Below are 20,922 nucleotides of genomic sequence, written 5' to 3'. Positions count from 1 at the left end.
GATAGTCTGAGGTGGACATACCTATAGGAGTCAAGTGGCTGGTTAACTGATTATATCACTCTCACCACTAATAATAATAGCACACTCCCATGTATGGAGATACTACTCTGTGTACTGTACTACTACCCAATACAGAAGCTGTTATTTCTATTTTATAAAAAATAAAACCGTAGCTCAGAGAGTGTATTGCTCTTGGCTATACAGCCAGTAAGAGGGTGAGTCTAGACTTGAACCCATGTCCCTAATATAACTATCCCAGCAGACCCTGCTTCCCGAGACTCCTCCTCAGAAATCACCCTCAGTCCAGGCCATATCCTCATTTGAAAAGCTTGTGATTCGAAGATGAGCTTTGGTGAGATTCAAAGGTCCCCTGGACCTGAAGTCTGTGTTTAGTTTGGAAGCAGTTACAATTAAGATAACAGAAAAGTTCTAATCAAATCAAACATTATCTGGGCCAATCAGATCTACTAATAAGAGTTCCATTCAGATAATAATGCACACAAAATTGGCTTTCTTGAGCTAAGGAGGAAGACTAGCTTTTATCAAAATATCGAACCCTAAGCTGTACCAACACCCGTCCCAGAAAATCAGGTGAGTGCATGAGGCTGGGCCTTGTCCTGGGCAGCTCCAATTTCTTCTGAAACCTCAAATGCTCCCAGGAGACTAACCGGTGGTGTCTATCCATTGCCCTAAGGCAGGGTTTCTCAACCTGGGTACTACTGACATTTGGGCTAGGAAGTTTCTTGTGGGGGCTGCCCTGTGCATTGCAAGATGGTTAGCAACAGGCTGGGTGCAGTGGCTCACACCTATAATCCCAGCACTTTGGGAGGTAGAGGCGGGTGGATCACCTGAGGTCAGGAGTTCGAGACCAGCCTGGCCAACATGGCAAAACCCCGTCTATAAAAAAATACAAAAATTAGCTGGGCATGGTGGTGCTTGCCTGTAATCCCAGCTACTAGGGGGGCTGAGGCAGGAGGATCACTTGAACCTGGGAGGCGGAGGTTGCAGTGAGTGGAGATCATACCACTGCACTTCAGACTGGGCAACAGAGTGAGACTCCATCTCAAAAAGAAAAAAATTAAAAAAAAAGATGGTTAACAACATCTCTGACCTCTACCCACTAGATGCCAGCTGAAGCCCCTCTCCCAGTCGAGACAACAAAAAGTGTCTCCAGACATTGCCATTGTAGAGAGGAAAAATTGTGCCTGGTAGAGAACCACTACTGTAAGATAACATTTATTTAGGGATGGATTAATTAATTCAGTCACTTTGCCCTCCTTGGTGTGCTGGTTCTCTTCTCCTGGCCCCTGCCAACCTCATGTACTATGGATGATATAATTAAGGAATGGAACACACAGCCTTAAAGAAAGGAACAATGCCTATCCCTGGTTTGCCTTGCTTCTTTGTCTTATTGCATGTGGAAATCACCATGTGTGCTCTGGTAGACATTGGCAGTGCATGACTCAGTAATGTAAGTGAATGAAGAAATTAAACAAATGTTACTCGTGGGTGGGAAGAACCCTTGTTTCACATAGGCCAGTAAAGGTAATTTTTGTGGTTCTGGTTCTTGAAAAATCTAACTGTCTCAACAGAGGGACTTGGCAGGTGTGTTTTGGCTCAGTGTGCCATGGGAAGTAGTGCTCTGTCATTACTTACGCTGAGATCTGAGATCTCTCATACTGGGACTCCTCAGCCTGTCCTTGTGGGATGATGTATCAGAGTCCACTCACAAGTCAGGAAGCTGCCCTGCCACGATGAGAGCAAAGCAGTGGTGCTGTTAGCAATGGGTTGTAAGGTCACAAGCAGAGAATAGAGTCAGGGAGTACAGGTGTAGCTTTGTTACATGGATGCATTGTATGACACTGGGGTTGGGGCTTCTATTGAATCCGTTACCTGAATAGTGAACGCAGTACCCAATAGGTAGCTTTTCTACCCTTGCCCCTCTCCTCCCCTGTCTCTCCCCATAGTTCCCAGTGTCAATTTTTCCATGTTTATGTCCATATGTGCCCATTGTTTAGCTCCCACTTGTAAGTTAAAACATGCAGTATTTGATTTTCTGTTTCTGAGTTATTTCACTTAGGATAATGACTTGTAGCTGCATCCATGTTTCTGCAAAGGACATGACTTCATTCTTTTTTATGGCTGCATAGTATTCCATGGTGTATATGTACCACATTTTCTTTATCCATTCCACCATTGATAGTCACCTATGTTGATTCTATGACTATGCTATTATGAATAGTGCTGTGATAAACATTTGAGTGCAGATGTCTTTTTGGTAGAACAGTTTCTTTTCCTTTGGGCACGTAACCAGTGGTGGGATTGCTGAGTTAAATGGCATTTCTATTTTTAGTTATTTGATAAATCTCCATACTGCTTTCCACCAGGGCTAAACTATAAACAGTGTATAAGCATGCCCTTTTCTCCGCATCCTTGCCAATGTCTGCTTTTGTTTTTTTTTACTTTTTAATAATAGCCATTCTGGCTTGTGTAAGATGGTATTGCACCATGTTTTAATTTGTACCTCTCTGATAATTTAGTGATGATGAGCATTTTTTCATGTGTTTTAGCCACATGTATGTCTTCAAGTGTCTGCTTGTGTGTTTTGTCCACTTTTTAATGGGGTTATTTATTTTTTCTTGTTGATTGGTTTACGTTTCTTATAGATTCTGTAAATTAGTCCTTTGTTGGGTGCATAATTTGCAAATATTTTCTTCCATTTTGTAGATTGTTTACTCTGTTGATAGTTTCTTTTGCTGTGCAGAAGTCCTTTAGTTTAATTATATCCCAGTTGTCAATTTTTTTGTTGTGTTTGCTTTTGAGGCCTCAAAATAATGAGAGCCATCTATAACAAATACACAGCTAATGTCGTACCAAATGGGCAAAAACTGGAAGCATTCTCCTAAAGAACGGGAACAAGACAAGGATGTCCACTCTCACCACTTCTATTCAGCGTAGTACTGAAAGTCCTAACCAGGGCAATCGGGCAAAATAAACAAATAGAAGACATACAAATAGGAAATAATGAAGTCAAATAATCTGTTTGCTGATGATATGATACTTTACCTAGAAAACCCTAAAGATTCCTCGAAAAGACTCCTAGACCAGATAAATGACTTCAATAAAGTTTCAGGATATAAAATCAATGTACAAAATTAGTAGCATTTCTATACATCAATAATGTTCAAGTTGAGAACCAAATCAAGAACTCAATTCCATTTACAAAAGCCACAAAAAAAAAAAAAAAAAAAAAAAAAAAAAAAGGCAGCCGGCACAGTGGCTCACGCCTGTAATCCCAGCACTTTGGGAGGCCGAGGAGGGTGGATCATGAGGTCAGGAGATCGACACCATCCTGGCTAACACGGTGAAACCCCGTCTCTACTAAAAATGCAAAAAATTACCCAGGTATGGTGGTGGGTGCCTGTAGTCCCAGCTACTTGGGAGGCTGAGGCAGGAGAATGGTGTGAATCCAGGAGGCGGAGCTTGCAGTGAGCTGAGATCGTGCCACTGCACTCCAGCCTGGGCGACAGAGCAAGACTCCATCTCAAAACAAACAAACAAACCAAAACCTACGAATACATCTACCAAGGAGGTGAAAGATCTTTACAAGGAGAACTACAAAACACTCCTTAAAGAAGTCAGAGATAAAACAAACAAATGGAAAAAATATTCCATGCTCATGGATTAGAAGAATCAATATCATTAAGATGTCTATATTGCCCGAAACAACATACAGAATCATTGCAATTCCTATTAGATTACCAAGGTCAACTTTCACAGAATCATAAAAAATGAATTCTACAATTCATGTGGAACCATGAGTAGCCAAAGCAATCCTCAGCAAAAAGAAGAAAAGCCAGAGGCATCATATTACCCAACTTCAAACTGTACTACAAGGCTATAGTAACCAAAACAGCACTGTGCTGATACAGAAATAGACACTGAGATTAATGGAACAGAATAGAGAACCATAAATAAAGCCACACACCTACAACTAACTGATCTTTGACAAAGTCGACCAAAATAAGCATTGGAAAGGACTCCCTATTCAATGAATGATGTTGAAAAAACTTGCTAGCCATATGCAGATGACTATTTAATCCATCTGCCACATGCAGATGGATTAAAGACTTAAACTTGAAACCTCAAACTATAAATTCCTAGAAGAAAGCTCAGGAAAATCTCTTCTGGACACTGGCTTAAGCAAAGAATTTATTAGGACCTCAAATTCACTTTTAGAGTAACTTCATTTACTTGTGTTTTGTTTTTGTTTTTGTTTTTTTTTTCATTTTAGACTTTTACTTTTTAAATGAACTGTAAACGTAATATTTATTATAGAGATACTTAGTAACCACAAAGAAGTACAACAGCACAGAAAATACAGATAATCCTGATGCCAAAAATGGTGAGGCAAACAATCTTGTCATTTTTGGTCATAATTTGGTCAAGGTTTTTTTTTTCTTCTGTGATTTTTTTCTTCATTTTAAAATGCATTACTCACAGTCCCAGCAAAAGTACAGGATATTTTAAAGTTGAGCAACTTGAAGAGAGTTTAGTAAACTTCCTATTTATAAGAGACTGGATGGAATGTAAGGAAACCACAAGAGATAGTGCAGCACCTAGGGTTTGGTATTAGTGGGGATGACATTGCCACCTGGAGCCTGAGTGGGAGAAGACAATGGTCAGAACCCAAGACAGAGAGAACTGTGTAGGGACCACCTCCTGACAGTGAGAGGAGGTGGTGCAACATCACTGGAAGGAGAATACATGCCTCATCCTCACTCTTCCCCTTCCCTACCAGTGGCTTTCTCTGACCAGATACATCAGAAACCAGCAATCAAGGCTGCAGCCCATTTATGCAGCCTACACCCCTGGGCATAGGACAGGGTCAGGGAGGGTAAAGAGTTCAACCAGAGGGGCAAACAGAAGATATCCAGCCCAAACAGCCCAAACACACTTCACTTTCATTGTCTGATATTCGAACATTAAAGATAAAGCAACCTCTCCCCTACAAAGAGGTAACCATTGCTTTAAATTTAGCATACATCTTCCAGACATTTTTCTAGTTTGTTACCTGTATAATATATGCCCTCATAATAGGTGCAATTTTGTTCTGCCTGTGTGGGCGTGTGTTTTGTAAACAGTGTGATACAATATGTATTGTTAAATAACTTGCTTTTTTACTCAATGATTTGTCTTGGACTCTTTTCACATCAACATGTAGAGACCTAACATTATTTTAATCCCTTGTGTCCACAGCGTGGTTGATAGGAGGGCTGCTCTCCAATGTCCTAGTTCTCTCTCTCTCTCTGTCTCTGGGAACACAGTAGGATGGGAGCGTCCCACTCTACTAAATTCAGGTTGCCAGTATGATTGCTTTGGTCAAGGAGACATAAACCCATGTCCCATATGTCACTCCCAGGCAAAAGCTTTAAGAGGTGACACATGCTTCATCTTTCTCTTTTCACTTGCTGTTGTGACTAGTGGCATTCTCAACCAGCACTGCCTAGTAAAAAATATAATCTAAGCTGTTATTTAATTTTAAGTGTTCTGTAAGTTGCATTTAAAAAATGTTAAACACAGGCAAAATTAATTTTAATAATGGATTTTATTTATCCAATATACCCAAACTATTATTTCAACATGCATTCAACATGAAAAACTATTAAGGAGATATTTTACACTTTTATACTCAGCCTTTGAAATACAGTACATATCTTATACTTACAGTGTTTATCAATTTGGACTAGATACATTTCAAGGGCTCAATAGCTCCATGTGGCTAGTAGCTACCATGTGGGACAGTGCAGTTCTGTCTGGATCTTAAGGATGACGCAGCTGAGCCCCAGCTGAAGTGTGATTAGTTACTTTCACTACAGTGTGAGAAAATTTTTATTGTTTTTTTAAGGCATCATGATTTATATGTTGATTGCTCCCACAGAATCACGTGGTCTGTCCAAACACACACATCGTAATTCATTTAATCATTTCAATATGGGTGGACAAGCAAGCTGTTTCTGATTTTTCACTATTATAACAAGATGTTGGTGAATATCTTTATGCACATTTTTGTGCTCAGATGAAACTTTTTCTATCATATGCATTTATATATTTTTTTACTTTAACAAATTTATCAAAAAGGCTGTCCAGAGTATTTTAAATTTTCACTTCTGTTAGAAATATGTGAAAGTACCCATTTTCCCCATATCTTTACCATTACTTGATATCATCTAATTTTTTATTTCAAAGATTTTTTCTATTTGTTTTATTTACATCTCTTATAATATAGTTGATATAATATACAGCCTGGTCTTCTAACATCATATTTTTATATAATTAAAATTTTCTTGAAACTTTGTTTTTAAATGGCAGCATCAATATGTGGCATAGACATAGCAAGTCAATTTAACCATTTCTCTAGTTTCTTAGATATTCACTTTGGGATTACTTCCAAATTTTATTATACATATCACCATAATGAACATCTTTTGTGCATACATTTTATAGATTCAGTTAATTTTCCTACGATAAGTTCTAAAAGTGTAGTTATTGGCTTGAAAGGCCCATACATGTTTATAGCTCTTGGTATTTGCTAGCAGATTCTTTTTTTTTTTTTTTTCCCTAGAAAATTTGTATCAACTACAGTCCTTTAGGGAAATTTCAGGTTTTTATATGACATAAATTGAACATTTGCCATGGACAGATGCTTTCAGATACATTCTTGCATTTAACGCTTACAAGGGTTCCATAAGGTGAGCAAAAGGAATATGACCTGCCAGGGTCACAGCCGAGGTGAGAAGCAATGCTGACATTTGGACTCAGCTTCAGACAACAAATTCAGGTTTGTTTGTCTTTTTGTTTGTTTTGTTGAATACTTCAATTGCCTCCTTTACATTGACCATGGAAAAATAGCCTTCTCCTTGATCCCCATTTCAGCCACAACTTGTGGCCCCAAGTAACTCATTAGTTTGGGTCTTCAAGGAGAGAGAACTAATACTACTAATGGCTTATTTCTATAAAAATCCTCCTCTGTGCTTGAAAATAGGAATGTCACTCTATGATTTCAAGATGCCAGGTGAGGGCACTGCTGGCCCATAATTTGTTTCAGAAACAAAACAGAAATGGTCTCAAGAGGAGGCTGACAATTTTTTAGATGGTTTCCCTCAGAGAGACACCTTTCACTGAAGGAATATTAAACTGGTGTTTGGCATAGGGAACTGTTTTCCGAGGGGCTCACTGGGGTTCTCCATTTGGCAGATTTAGCCACACAGACCAACTTGTTTCAAAGTGAAAAGGAAGCCATAATAAAGTAAGATGTTAAGCTGTTTTAGGTGGAAACCACTGCAGATATTTTCTAGTGTAGTTCTCACTACTGCAGACAACAATAAAATACAAACAGAGAAATAGAGCCGAATGCAAAATTTCCTTTTAGAGCTCAGTAGAGTTGAGCATATCAGAAAAGATTAGAAACAACCTCTCAACATTTTTACGTTTTGTTCCTTGGATGATGTTGATATATTATAGTTTTAGCTGAAAGGAGAATGTTTGTGTTCTCTGAAGTCATCTATCCCTTGCTGTGATCTGAGCTTCTTTCTTGGATGGACCATGGCCATAGTGTTCTGATCAGGGTTCCTTCCCCCAGGGTCACATCTCCATACCCAACTCACCCTTACTCTGCATACTACATTCTGTATGAGCTTTCTAAGATAAAAGTTGGATCCTTTCACATCCCTTCTCAAAGCCCACCAGTGGTTCACCACCATCTAGAAGATAAAAGCCTTCACATACCTTATGCTACCTTCAAAATGAAGCTTCTACCCACTTTCCCAGCTTCGTGTTATGCCTTTTTGCTTCCTGCATCTCCTTGTAATACTGTGGGATCCAGTTACAGTGAACTTCCTGCCTTCTGCTATGGTCTGAATGTGTCTCCACAAATTCACATGTTGGAAACTTAATCCCCAGTGCAACAGTGTTGGGAGGTGGGACCTAATTGGTGGTGTTTAGGTATGAGGGCAGAGCCCTCATGAATAATTAATGCCACTATAGAAGCTATAAAAGAAGTAAATTCACTCTCTTTTGATCTTCTGCTATGTGAGAACTCAATGTTCCTTCCCTTCAGCAGATACGGCAACAAGGTATAAGTTTGGTGCAAAAGTAATTGCGGTTTTTGTCATTACTTTCAATGACAAAACTTGCAATCACTTTTGCAGCAACCTAATGCCATCTTGGAACCAGAGACTGAACCTGCCAATGGCATGATCTTGGACTTCCTAGTCTCTAGAATTGTAAGAAATACATTTCTGTCATTTATAAAATACCCAGTCTCAAATATTCTGCTATAGCAGCACAAAATGGACTAAGATATCTTCACCCAAATGTGCTCTGCTCTTTAATATCGCCAAAGTTTTGTACCTACTCTTTCTTCTGCATAAGAGTTTATTCATTATTTTACTCAACCTACCAATCCCTCTCACTCTTTAAAATCCAACTAGCAGGTCACGTTTCCAGGATATTTTTTTCCCAAATCTCCAGATATAATCACTTGTATTAGTCAAGGTTCTCCAAAGAAACAGAACCAATAGGACACACACACACACACACACACACACACACACACACAGATACAGATAATAGATATCAATATGTGAGAGGGGGCCAGATGCCATGGCTCACCCTGTAATTCCAGCACTTTAGGAGGCTGAGGTGGATTGTATCACTGAGCTCAGGAACTTGAGACCAGCTTGGGCAACATGGAAAAACCCCACATTTACAAAAACATACAAAAATTAGCCAGGCATGGTGGCATGTGCCCATAGTCCCAGCTACTTGGGAGGCTGAGGTGGGAGGATCACTTGAACCTGATCCTGTGGTGGTTACAGTAAGCCAAGATTGCACCACTGCACTCCAGCCTGGGCAACAGAACCAGACCATATCTCAAAAATTTATATCTATCTATCTATCTATCTATCTATCTATCTATCTATCTCTATATCTATCTATATCTATATCTATCTACCTATGGGTATTTATTATGGGAATTGGCTCACATAATTTTGGAGGCTAAGCAGTCCCACATTATTCAGTCTGCAAGCTGGAAAATCAGGGAAGCCAGTAGCCTCACTCAGTCCAAGTCTGAAGGCCAAAGAACTAGGAGAGCTGAATGTATAACTCTCAGTTCAAGGCCAAAAGCTTTGGTTGGGGGAGGGATTGGTGCAAGTTCCAGAGTTCAAAGGGGAGAGAATCTTGAGTTCTGATATCCAAGAGCAGAAGATGAGAGTCCCAGCTCAAGAAGAGAAAACAAATTCAGTTTTCCTCTGCCTTTTTGTTCTATCTGGTCCCTTAATGGATTGGATGGTGCCTGCTCACACTTGGTGAGGGCAGATCTTTCTTACTCAGTCTACTGATTCAAATGTCAATCTCTTTCAGAAACCCCCACACAAACATACACAGAAATAATGCTTTACCAGCTATCTGAGTATCCCTTAATTCAGTCAAGTTGACACCTAAAATTAACCATCACATGACTCCTCTATTGGTACTCCCATGAGTGATCTTAGGACTACATTATGTTGCTATTTCTTATTTTGAGTGCCTAGCAGTACCTCTGTGCAGAGAGCTCCTACAGGAAAGGGATTACATCTAATTCATCATTGAATTCCAAGCCTAAGCTTATGCTTGGCACATAATAGACTCTCAATAAACTATTATTATTATTTACATTTGGGGAGATGAAGAGGTTTTTCATGAATGTCAATAATCTGGCAGCATGCCATATATAACATTCTAAAACTTTTTGGAGGTTCTGAGATGTCATTTTTCATAACTTTACAATTCATACTTACAAAGATGTTTGCGCTCACCTTTACTCCTATCTTCTGGATTATTTGGTTTGGGCAGAAAGGGAGAGGATATCTAAGGTTAGAATTTGGTCCAATGACAGCACAGGTTTTTTTTAAAAAAGAGATGGAATTTAAGTGAAGAGAGGAAGATTTCCCAATGGGTAAGAAGGGAAACCTGCTCTGAGTATTTAACGGAAGAAAGCAGAAAGATTAAAGTGGAGAAGGAAGCAAGAATCCTTGAGAACAGTTTTGCCACATTGTAGGGAAGAGAGATAGGAGAAAACAGGAGTGAGTTAGGAAAGAGAGAGAGAAGTGAGTTTAGGCATTTATTCCTCTTCCTACAACTTCTATTTCTGCCCCCAATGGCAGATATTAGCAGTGGTGAAAGACAATTGCAAAGTTCTACCAACTCCCCCTATTCATTTACATGATAATAAACTCTGAATGATCATTACGTCTCAAAATGTAGAAAGTCACTAAAGGGAACATTGTACATTCAGAGAACTATAAAATTTGTCACTTCAGAGTGTATACTATTTTAATGAATCTTAAACTCTTTACACAGGTCCTATATCCACACAGAGTCATAACCAATGGCCTATAAAACCACATGCCTGCAGGTGTGTGGAACACACACAAACATGGCATTTCACACATCTACTATCTCACCTGGGGCATGATTCTATTTTCGTACTGATGGATTGAGCTCTTGGATTGAGATGAACCATCTGTCTCCCAAATGGATTTCTAGTACTTCAATCACATCTCCAGTAATCACTTCCCCTAAACTCATTAGTGGGAAATGATGTAAAAAATAATTAAGCATAACTATCCAGTGCATTAGAAATTGATGGTATCTATGTTGTGTAAATTAGAGACATGTAGAAGAAAATGATTATTTTCACATCTCATTGCTACAGAAAGATCTCTTTATTATCGCATAGAATTCATTCTACTAAAAGGAATGTTTGACTTCAAAGGAAAGAAGTGAAAATTTTAAATGAAAGAGAGAGCTACTTAGAAAAATGAAGAAGACATGATGGTGAAAGATGTTGATGAAGACAAGAAGAAAAAGGAAGATATACCAGTAAAACTAGCTTCTAATCTTAAACACAGCCTAGAGTAAATTAATTTAGCTCCTGTGACCCAAGAAAGTGAGGCAGACATTTGGTTCCTAGAATATTGCTTCTGGCTTAAGATTATACCTTGCTGTAGCCTTAGACACAACTTTTCTTGCATTTTTGCTAATTCACCTATGAAAAACTCTGGTCCTAAAATAAATAGGTAGAACCTGTGTTCATCACCATCAATCTGGTTAAGAAACACATCCAAAAAAATGGAGCAATGGCTCTCAACTACATGGATGTCATTCTTTTTGGCAGACAAAATATGGCTTCTTACTTCTTTAGTGCACTCTCAATACACATTTTTTCAGTAAATTTTACATTACCCATATACATAACCCCTGAGAAAACAACAAAACAAGACATATAGGGGAGGGGAGTATGTACAGTGGGTATGTCTGTGGGGATGAGGCGGGGGCTACATGCACCCGGCACTCAGCATTTTTTTCCACATAGGTTGAGTGCCCAGTGGAAACAAGAAATTGGGCTGGGAACTGTGTGTACCATTTTGTTCTTTGACTATAAAATACGAGAAAAGTGTTTACCAGAATTCAAAGGCCTCAATGATTAATAACACATAGCAAACTTTGACTCTGCATAAAGCACATTTATTCAAGCACACGAGAACAAAAACATTATGGGATCCATTAGAATATTCTACAGGATTGATGAAAGGCTATTTTATTGTAAAGATGCAGAGGAATAGCAAATCTTTGAAGATAATTTACTACAGGGATCAGAAAATGGAGTTTAGAAAATTGTTTGTATATTTAAGAAGATGCTATAAGGTGTGACCTCTCTGGAACAGAAACAGAATTCCACAAGGTTAAAATGCAGTTAAAATACTTTAATGCAGTTTCAAAAGTTTCTAGGAAAACCTAAACTTAACAGATAACATAATAAGATGGAAGAAAAAAATAAAATGTAGATTTTCTGTAAACCAAAAGTACAGAATTAAATCTATATTTGAGGTATTAAAGATCAGAAGTGGCAGAAAAATTCAGTTTAGTGATACAAATGACAAACTTTAAAGTGTGTTTAATAATTAGAGGAATGGGATAAATATTAAAATGTGAGTGATGATATATATAGAGAAAACAGAGACTAAACATTCCACCTAATAATTACATGAATTTCTCAGGAAAAATCCAGAATCATTAATATTGAATCAATAATGGAGAACATAATTGAAGAATGTTCCGCACAGTTTTTTTAAGGAGAATTTTAATAGGAAGATATTAGGGTGAGAAATCTTACTACATTCTCAGATAGAATCAAAGAAAATGACCCAAATCTAAATGTAAATCTAAAATGGATTTTTTTTTTTTTTTTTTTTTTTTTTTTTTTTTTGAGACGGAGTCTTGCTCTGTCCCCCAGGCTGGAGTGCAGTGGCCAGATCTCAGCTCACTGCAAGCTCCTTCTCTCGGGTTCACACCATTCTCCTGCCTCAGCCTCCCAAGTAGCTGAGACTACAGGCACCCGCCACTTCGCCCGGCTAGTTTTTTTTTTTTTTGTATTTTTTAGTAGAGACGGGGTTTCACCGTGTTAGCCAGGATGGTCTCGATCTCCTGACCTCATGATCCGCCCGTCTTGGCCTCCCAAAGTGCTGGGATTACAGGCTTGAGCCACCGCGCCCGGCCTAAAATGGAATATTTTAATTATAAGTAAAAATAAAATTCTGTAAGCATCCTTTCAGATGATCCACAAATGACCTGTAAAGAAATGTATATCTGTTTGACAATACACTTTTCCTCTGTGATACCAAGCTATAGAGAAAAAGAGAGAAATGGTTTTGAGGGGATAATAATAGAATACAATAATTCATATGTGAAAGCAACAGGAAAATACTCTCAGGTACACATATGTTAAATAAATGTACCATCCACACATCTGTCTTTAAAGTAATGCTTGAAGAAATAGCTTCAATTGGCAAAATGACTCATAAGTCAAGAACTCGGAAAACTTGTATAAAAGCATGGCAATTTCTTCTTCAATTCAAAGTCTCTGCCTTTAGGAAATAATTTTAAATGCTATGATTTATTATACAAAGATATTAATTGAAGCATTATTTCTTTTAGCTAAATGTTATAAGCTAACTGATCAATATCTTAGAAATATCCAAATGACAGATTATTCTTCAGTCATTGAAAGTAATATTGAGGAAAAAATTTAAGGATGTGGAAAAAATACAATAAAAAGTTAAATGAAGAAAACATGATAGAAGTTTGTTATGCACAATAATATTTATCATGTAAAAACACAAAAGAAAATAGATCAGAAGAAAATATATTTGATGTCAACTATGGTGCCTCTAAATAGGAGGATTAGGATTGAGCTTTATACTTTAATGCAGGTTCAAAAGTTTCTAGGAAAACCTTGAAGATTGGGATGGAGAAAGCAGAAAGAATCAAACTTTTAGAACTAGAAAGGACTTTAGAGATTGTCTAGTATTGTGGCTTCCAATCATAAAGTCATTTCTGGAAGTCTTTAAGCAATATTTAGTGTTTCAAATAATAACAAGAAGGTACATCTATTACACATTCACTGCAAGCTAGTCACTATGATAACTCCTTTACATATACTCCCTCTAAGTTTAAGAGGAGTCATTCAGGTACTCATCAAAAGGTCTAGAAACCATATTTCAGTTCTTCTAATAACTGGTCTAATAACCTTTCTAACACCCCACGATTCACATGACTCTAGGTCTAGAGTGTTCTCATAGTCCTAATTGTTGGGACATTTGGTTTTCACTGGAGTAGATCATACTTAATTCTCAGGAGGAGAATATTTGGAATATTTTTGAAGAAGCAATTACAATGCAAAGCTCTTGGAGCCTGATGGAATTGGCTTTCAAATATGACTCAACAACTTAAAAGCTGGATGGTTTTAGGCCAGTTAATTAACCTTTCTGAATCTCTATATCCTCACAGAAGTGTTGTAAGAATTTAATTAGATGACACATATGGAGTGCCTGGCACATTGCCTAGCATGTAAGCCTCCATTATAACTATTGATTATCACCACCCTTTCACAGAGTCTTCAATATCTGCACTGATGATCCCATTTGACACCCTGACCTTGTAATCTGAAATGGGGAATACTCTATGTCCCATTTTCAAACATAATGGAGCAGCTTTCAATTGCCCTATAACTTACTCCGAGTGCCCTCTTCTTTTATGCTGTCTAATTGAACGCTAAGTACTGCAGTTCCTCTTGGCAAGGGTTCTAAGGGGCTTCCTGCTTACTTGCAAATCTGCCTCTGACTCAGCCTATTTTCTTTGCCTCTCACAATGCCAATGGTAGCCTCTGTGGAGACCTCAAGCAAGGCTGGCTAAGCCACAGGTAGCAGGCAGCAGGCAGCTTTCTCAGATGAAGTAACTCCAGTGCCAGCCTGGTATGAATGTGGGCATTTCTGCTTTACTTACTCGCTTGGTCTAAGTCATGCAAGAGACCCAGACCTGCTCATGAAGGAAGTAAGTTACAAGACTGACATCTTCTTTCAGCTTAATGGACAAGTTCCAGGAAAAAGGCAATGGAGGAAGGTTGGTTCAGAGACACATTTGGCTGCAGACTACCCCTCCAGTCCCCTCCTTTTTTCATCTTCTCACAGCCTGGCACAGACCATCATAATCCCAACAAGCTTTCGCCCACTCTACCCTCCCTTCTGGAGCATTTTCCCATCCCCTTTGCAGTTGTTTACATTGTAACTACCCTGTAGACTTCAGTTTTGATTCCATTTTCCCCAAGAAGCATTCTCTCACTGCCCCAGCCTCTCCATTCCCTACCTCTCCTCAATGCCTGGGCACTAGGTTATCTCCCTTACTCAACCATGTTTCAGAATCAGGACTCTGGAGTCTGAAAAAATGATCCTGAACCTCTCATTAATCTTGAGAAAGTGAATGGAGAAAGTGAAAGTGATCCTGTGAGAAAAGTAATCTTGAGAAAGTGACTAATCTTTTAAAAATAAGACTTCTCATTTGTAAATAGACAAGTTAATAATATATTTCTCATAGGAATGCTATGAAGATCAAATAAAATAATCCATAAAGAAGACTTAGAAAAGTTTCTTGTACATAGTTAACTGTTTAATGAACATTTTGTAAGTTACTTAAATTTTTTACTCTAAGTTCTATAGGGCAAGATTAATCATCTGTCTATCCATCCATTCTTTCATCCATGCACCCACCCAAGCATTTAACACCTGGAATCCCATAGATAAATTAAACCCAGTCTTTGCCCTCAAAGAGCTGGCAGTCTTGCCAGAGAGACAGAAATGCGAACAGGTTGATTATGACATGATATATTTGAAAGGCTTAGCGCCCGCCAATTAGAACTTGTCAATCTTCCCCAGTAATGGGACAGCTCAGAGAGACCACTTTCATTTGCCTGAAGAGTCCAACATCCTCATTGCTCTTGGCTGCTCAATGAAGCCTTTTGGTTCCAGAGAAAAAGCTGGACGCTATGGTTACAAAGGGGTCTAGAGGGACTTGTGCTATGTCCTGATTTCAATACCACAGCAAGCTCCCTTTTGCTGTACAGGAAATGGAAAACAACTCTTTAGCACAAGCTGCTGAAGATTCTAGGACTTTTGCCAGAATTTTAGTTCATCCAAATCAATTATTCTAAGATCAAGGTCAGTGGACCAGCACTAGATGTGATTCGGGAGTCCGACAGCAAAAGTTACAGGTCATCTGATGCCTTGCCAACACCTTCCACCCAGCAAGTCTGTCTAAACCATCACCAACAATGAGAAAATCTTGTCATTGGAAGATTTTCAGAGAAGTGGTTCCGCAGGTGCCCTTTCCAATATGAGATTAATCATAAAATCTCTGAATCATCCTACAAAGCTGCAGGAGCACACGAATATAGAAATAGTGTCCAATTAGCTCAGGGGATTATAATAGCATGTGAGCACAGCCTTAGTCAGGGCTGTGATTCCCATGTAAGCCAGCTGGCCTTTCTCTGATGCCAGCAGACTTAATGCTGATAGGATAACATGTGGACTTCAACAACCAGAGGAGAGTGTAGGCAGCTCTGCACAGTCCCCATGACCAAAAGATATACCCTGAATTGTTGACATGGCTTTGCATATAATGTTCTTTTCAACTGGCATCATTTGCCTACCTGGCTGATCTCAGCTGTTCCACACAGACATTGCTTGTGTCTTCTCAGTTCTGTGAAATTCTCCTAATAGGCAATCACTTATCTGATGCTTCCAGGGTTCTATTCAATAGATATTTATGTGGTTTTCTTTTTACTTAGATGTGTACATATTTCATTTCTTTTACGCATGTCTGTATTTTCTGTTAGACTTGAACTGCCCAAGGACAAGGACATGTCTTCTCTATTCCAATGCTCAGCACACAGTTGATATCAGAAGATAAGCATAGATAGGACCAGATAAATAAATAAGAAAGTCAGAATTCCATCCACACTAGTGGAGAAGGCATAGCGTTGCCATCAGCTAAGAGCTAAAAGAAATGGAATAGGCTCCAATGGTCTCTTGGCTCAGGAAAACGGGAAGCTTCTGAGCTGGGATGGGAAAGATATCAACTCAGTCCCTTATTGACTGTTTTCCCAGAGTTTAGCAACTCTTTTATCTTCCAAATACTTGGCCTGCCTTTTTTTCTAATTATTTGACTACCTTTCCTATTATCTATTTTCTTAAGGTTATTAATATCTTTTGTATCTGTGTGGTGCACCATCACATACCATTTTCATTACACAGATACAATAGATGTCAATAATCCTAACAATATAGTTAAAATGTAGTCAAATAATTAGGAAATGATAAGCTTTGAGTGCACATTACCTTTTAAAACTATAATTTGTTTCATATTTAATTATATATTTATATACTTATATGATCTAATTAATTGTAACTTTATATAATTTAATTTGTAATATCACTGTGTTTAACACTCAGCTTGGTGAATTCCTAAAAATAGAACAGTGAGCACTGTGAGCAGGCATGAGTCAGCTCCAGCAGCCCATTGTCAGGATGACTAAACCCAGATCATTTCCCCTCAACATCTTTCCAGGACCCTGCACACCAGTGGGGATGCTTTACAGGAGAAGCCACATGCTCAGTACTGGAGACTTGAACTTCAAACTTGTCCAGACACAAGCAAAAGCAAAGCAGTCTGGCCAGCAGGAGAACTGCCACTCTGCCCATCAGAAAGACTGGGGACTATCACCATCATTCTTCACAGAATTGAGAAAACAATTCTAAAATCATATAGAACCAAAAAAGAGCCCTCATAGCCAAAGCAAGACTAAGCAAAAAGAACAAATCTGGAGGCATCACACTACCTGATTTCAAACTATACTGTAAGGCCATAATCACCAAAACAGCATGATACTGGTATAAAAATAGGCACATAGACCAATGGAACAGAATAGAGAACCCAGAAATAAACTCAAGTACTTACAGCCAACTGATCTTCAACAAAGCAAACAAAAACATAAAGTGTGGAAAGGACACTCTTTTCAACAAATAATGCTGGGATAATTGGCAAGTCATATGTGGGAGAATGAAACTGGTCCCTCATCTCTCGCCTTAAACAAAAATCAACTCAAGATAGATTAAAGACTTAAATCTAAGACTTGAAACTATAAAAATTCTAGAAGATAACATTGGAAAAACCCTTCTAGATATTGGCTTAAGCAAGGGTTTCATGACCAAGAACCCAAAGCAAATGCAATAAAAACAAAGATAAATAGGTGGGACATAATTAAACTAAAGAGCTTTTTCATGGCAAAAGGAACAGTCAGCAAACAAACAACCCAAAGATTGGGAAAAAAAATCTTAATCTATACATCTGACAAAGGACTACTATCCAGAAGCTACAATGAACTTAAATCAGTAAGAAAAAAATAACCCCATGAAAAAGCGGCCTACAGACATGAATAGACAATTCTTAAAAGAAGGTATACAAATGGCCAAGAAACATATGAAAAAATGTTCAACATCAGTAATGATCGGGAATGCAAGTCAAAACCACAATGTGATACCACCTTACTCCTGCAAAGAATGGGCCTAATCAAAAAATACAAAAACAGTAGATGTTGGTGTGGATGCAGTGAACAGGGAACACTTTGACACTGCTAGTGGGAATGTAAACTAGTATAGCCACTATGGAAAACAGTGTGGAGATTCCTTAAAGAACTAAAAGTAGAACTACCACTTGGTCCAGCAATCGCACTACTAGGTATCTACCCAGAGGAAAAGAAGTCATTATTCAAAAAATATACTTGCACACACATGTTTATAGTGGCGCAATTCACAATAGCAAAATCGTGGAACCAACACAAATGCCCATCAATCAACAAGTGGATAAAGAAACTATGGTATATATTTATGACAGAATACTACACAGCCATAAAAAGGAATGAATTAACAGCATTTGCAGTGACCTGGATGAGACTGGAGACTATATTCTAAGTGAAGTAACTCAGAAATGGAAAACCAAACATCAGAGCTAAGCTCCAAGGAAGCAAAGGCATAAGAATGATACAATGGACTTTGGGGACTTGGGAGGAAGAGTGGGAGGGGAGTGAGGGATAAAAGACTACGAATATGGTGCAGTGTATACTGCTCAGGTGAAGGGTGCACCAAAATCTCACAAATCACAGCTAAAGAACTTACTCATGTAACCAAATATCACCTGTATCCCAATAACTTATGGAAAATTTTTAAAAAATTAAAAATAAAATAAAATAAAAAGAAAGACTGGGGACTATGAAGGATACAAAGCAGTCCCATGCTTTCAACATTTGTTGCAGATTAAGTTCTCAGGGGTGTAGGGAACTCTGCCATGGAGATTTGTATTTATTAGAGAATGTTATTGGGAACACCTCTGAGGGAATGAAGGTGGCAGGACTGGGCAGGGGGAGATGTTGAACTGAGATGTACCTGAAAAGAGGACCCCAGTTCATCCCAGGGGAGCTCCAAAGCTGAAAGGGCTTTTCAGAATCATCACACATGGAGGCAAAGAGGCTGGGCCTTTGTGTGCCCACATCACTCAGTCGCTGAGTGTGATGTAACATGGATCCCGGAGGAGGTGTAGCACTGGACAAGGAAAGCCCTTCTTCCCGGAGCAATGCTTAAAGACAGACTCAGCTCTGAGCCACCTAGCAGTTGGGGCAGCTGGGAAATAAATGCCTTGGTGCTGCAAGGGGGTTGGGGGGGGGGGGTCTGTCCTACACACACATCTCTTACACCTGTGAGGGTCCTGGATCAGCATCAGCTGGGAGCTTGTTAGAAATGAATATGTTTAAGCCTTACACAGGCCTTCTCCATCAGAAACTCTGGAGATGGGGCCCAGCAACCTGTTTTGACAGGCTGCCCAGGTGACTCTGATGTATGCTGAAGTTTGAGAATAACTGCCTCATACCAGCAATTCTCAGATTCTGTGGTCCCAGAACCACTTATCCTCTTTGAATTTACCTGGGATCTCTAAGAATTTTTGTTTATATGGGTAATAGTTTTATTTACCACATTAGAAATGAAAGTTTAGAAATTTTAAAAATGTTATTAATTTATTTAAGATAAGCTCATTTTTTTTAATAAAAAACAACTAGACTTTCCAAATTAGGTAAAAAAAGTTAGTAAGAAAAATAGCATAGTTTCACAGTTTTGCAAACCTCTTCAATATCTAGTTTAATAGAAGAGAGCTGGATTCTCATAACTACTTTTATATTCAGTCTGTTTTAACATCATATGTCATATATATAGCTTATGGAAAACTCCACTGTACACTTGCAAGAAAATGAAAAAGGCAAATAACAACTTAGCATTATTATAAAAATAGTTTGACCTCATGGACCCTGAAAGGATCCCAGGGAACCCCCCACTTTGAGAACAGCTGCACCTACCATCTCTAATGAAGCAAGAGGCCCAGGCTTTTAGGTCAGATACTGCTAGTTACTCATTTGTGGTTTGGGATTGTGTCTCGGAACTTGTGAATGTTACATTTGGGAGACTGATTATGTTTTATCCTGGTCATATCCTGAAGAGTACTTCCTCCCTATCCCCAGAAGATAATGCAATTGATTAAACTCAGACGACAAGCTTTGTCTCTTTGGCAATGACCCTAAGCTTTCCTGGAGTCTCTTCTGGGTGTACATGGTGCAGGGCTCACGCAGAGACTTGGCAGAGTTTATATGCAAAATTGGGGGCCCTCTTTCTCTGGTTCGCTCCATTCAGGGATTGCTCCCTCACTTTCCGGTACGTGTGGTGACCTTAAACTCAGACATCTAGTTTTTCGGATCGGAGAGAATACGGGGTTTCTAGCAGACTTTTAGCCGCCCTGCAGAATGCAGATTTCAGTTTGCTCTAGAGTCAAAAACCCCATACAAACTGCAGTCTCACACCACACCATTCCTTTGTTCTGAGTGTCATCCCCGTTCCAGAATCTGCCTGTCGGTGCTCAGTCTCCAGTCTCCTGTGCCCGCAGATCCTCGGGTTTGATGCTTTGTCCAGTTTAGCTGTTATTGCAGGAGGATCAGACGGTCATGAGCTACTCAGTCACAGCACAAAGGAAGGGCCACAGGTCCTTAGGAAGCCCCATGCTTCTCTCCTGCTCACTCCCCCCAAGAAGGAAGAATGCTAACGTGGATTCTAAGGCCTCCGTGAGTAGAATAACTATGAGTTAAAGGGTTGTCACACAGCACAATTCTTTTTTTTTTTTTTCAACTTTTATTTTAGGTTCACGGGGCACATGTGCAGGCTTGTTACATGGGTAAAAGTGTGTCGCTGGAGTTTGGAGTATGAATGATCCCTGTCACCCAGGGAGTCAGCATAGTACCTGAGAGTCAGCTTTTCCACTTTCACCGCTTTCCCCATCCCCAATTTAGTAGTCCACAGTGTCTATTGTTCTCATCTTTGTGTCTGTGTGTTCCCAATGCTTAGCTCCCACTTATAAATGAGAACATGTGGAATTCGGTTTTCTATTCCT

This window comes from Macaca thibetana, chromosome 6 (assembly GCF_024542745.1).
Source record: "Macaca thibetana thibetana isolate TM-01 chromosome 6, ASM2454274v1, whole genome shotgun sequence".
Lineage (NCBI taxonomy): Eukaryota > Metazoa > Chordata > Mammalia > Primates > Cercopithecidae > Macaca > Macaca thibetana.
The sequence above is the reverse complement of the archived record's forward strand: the minus strand, read 5'-3'. Positions refer to the sequence as shown.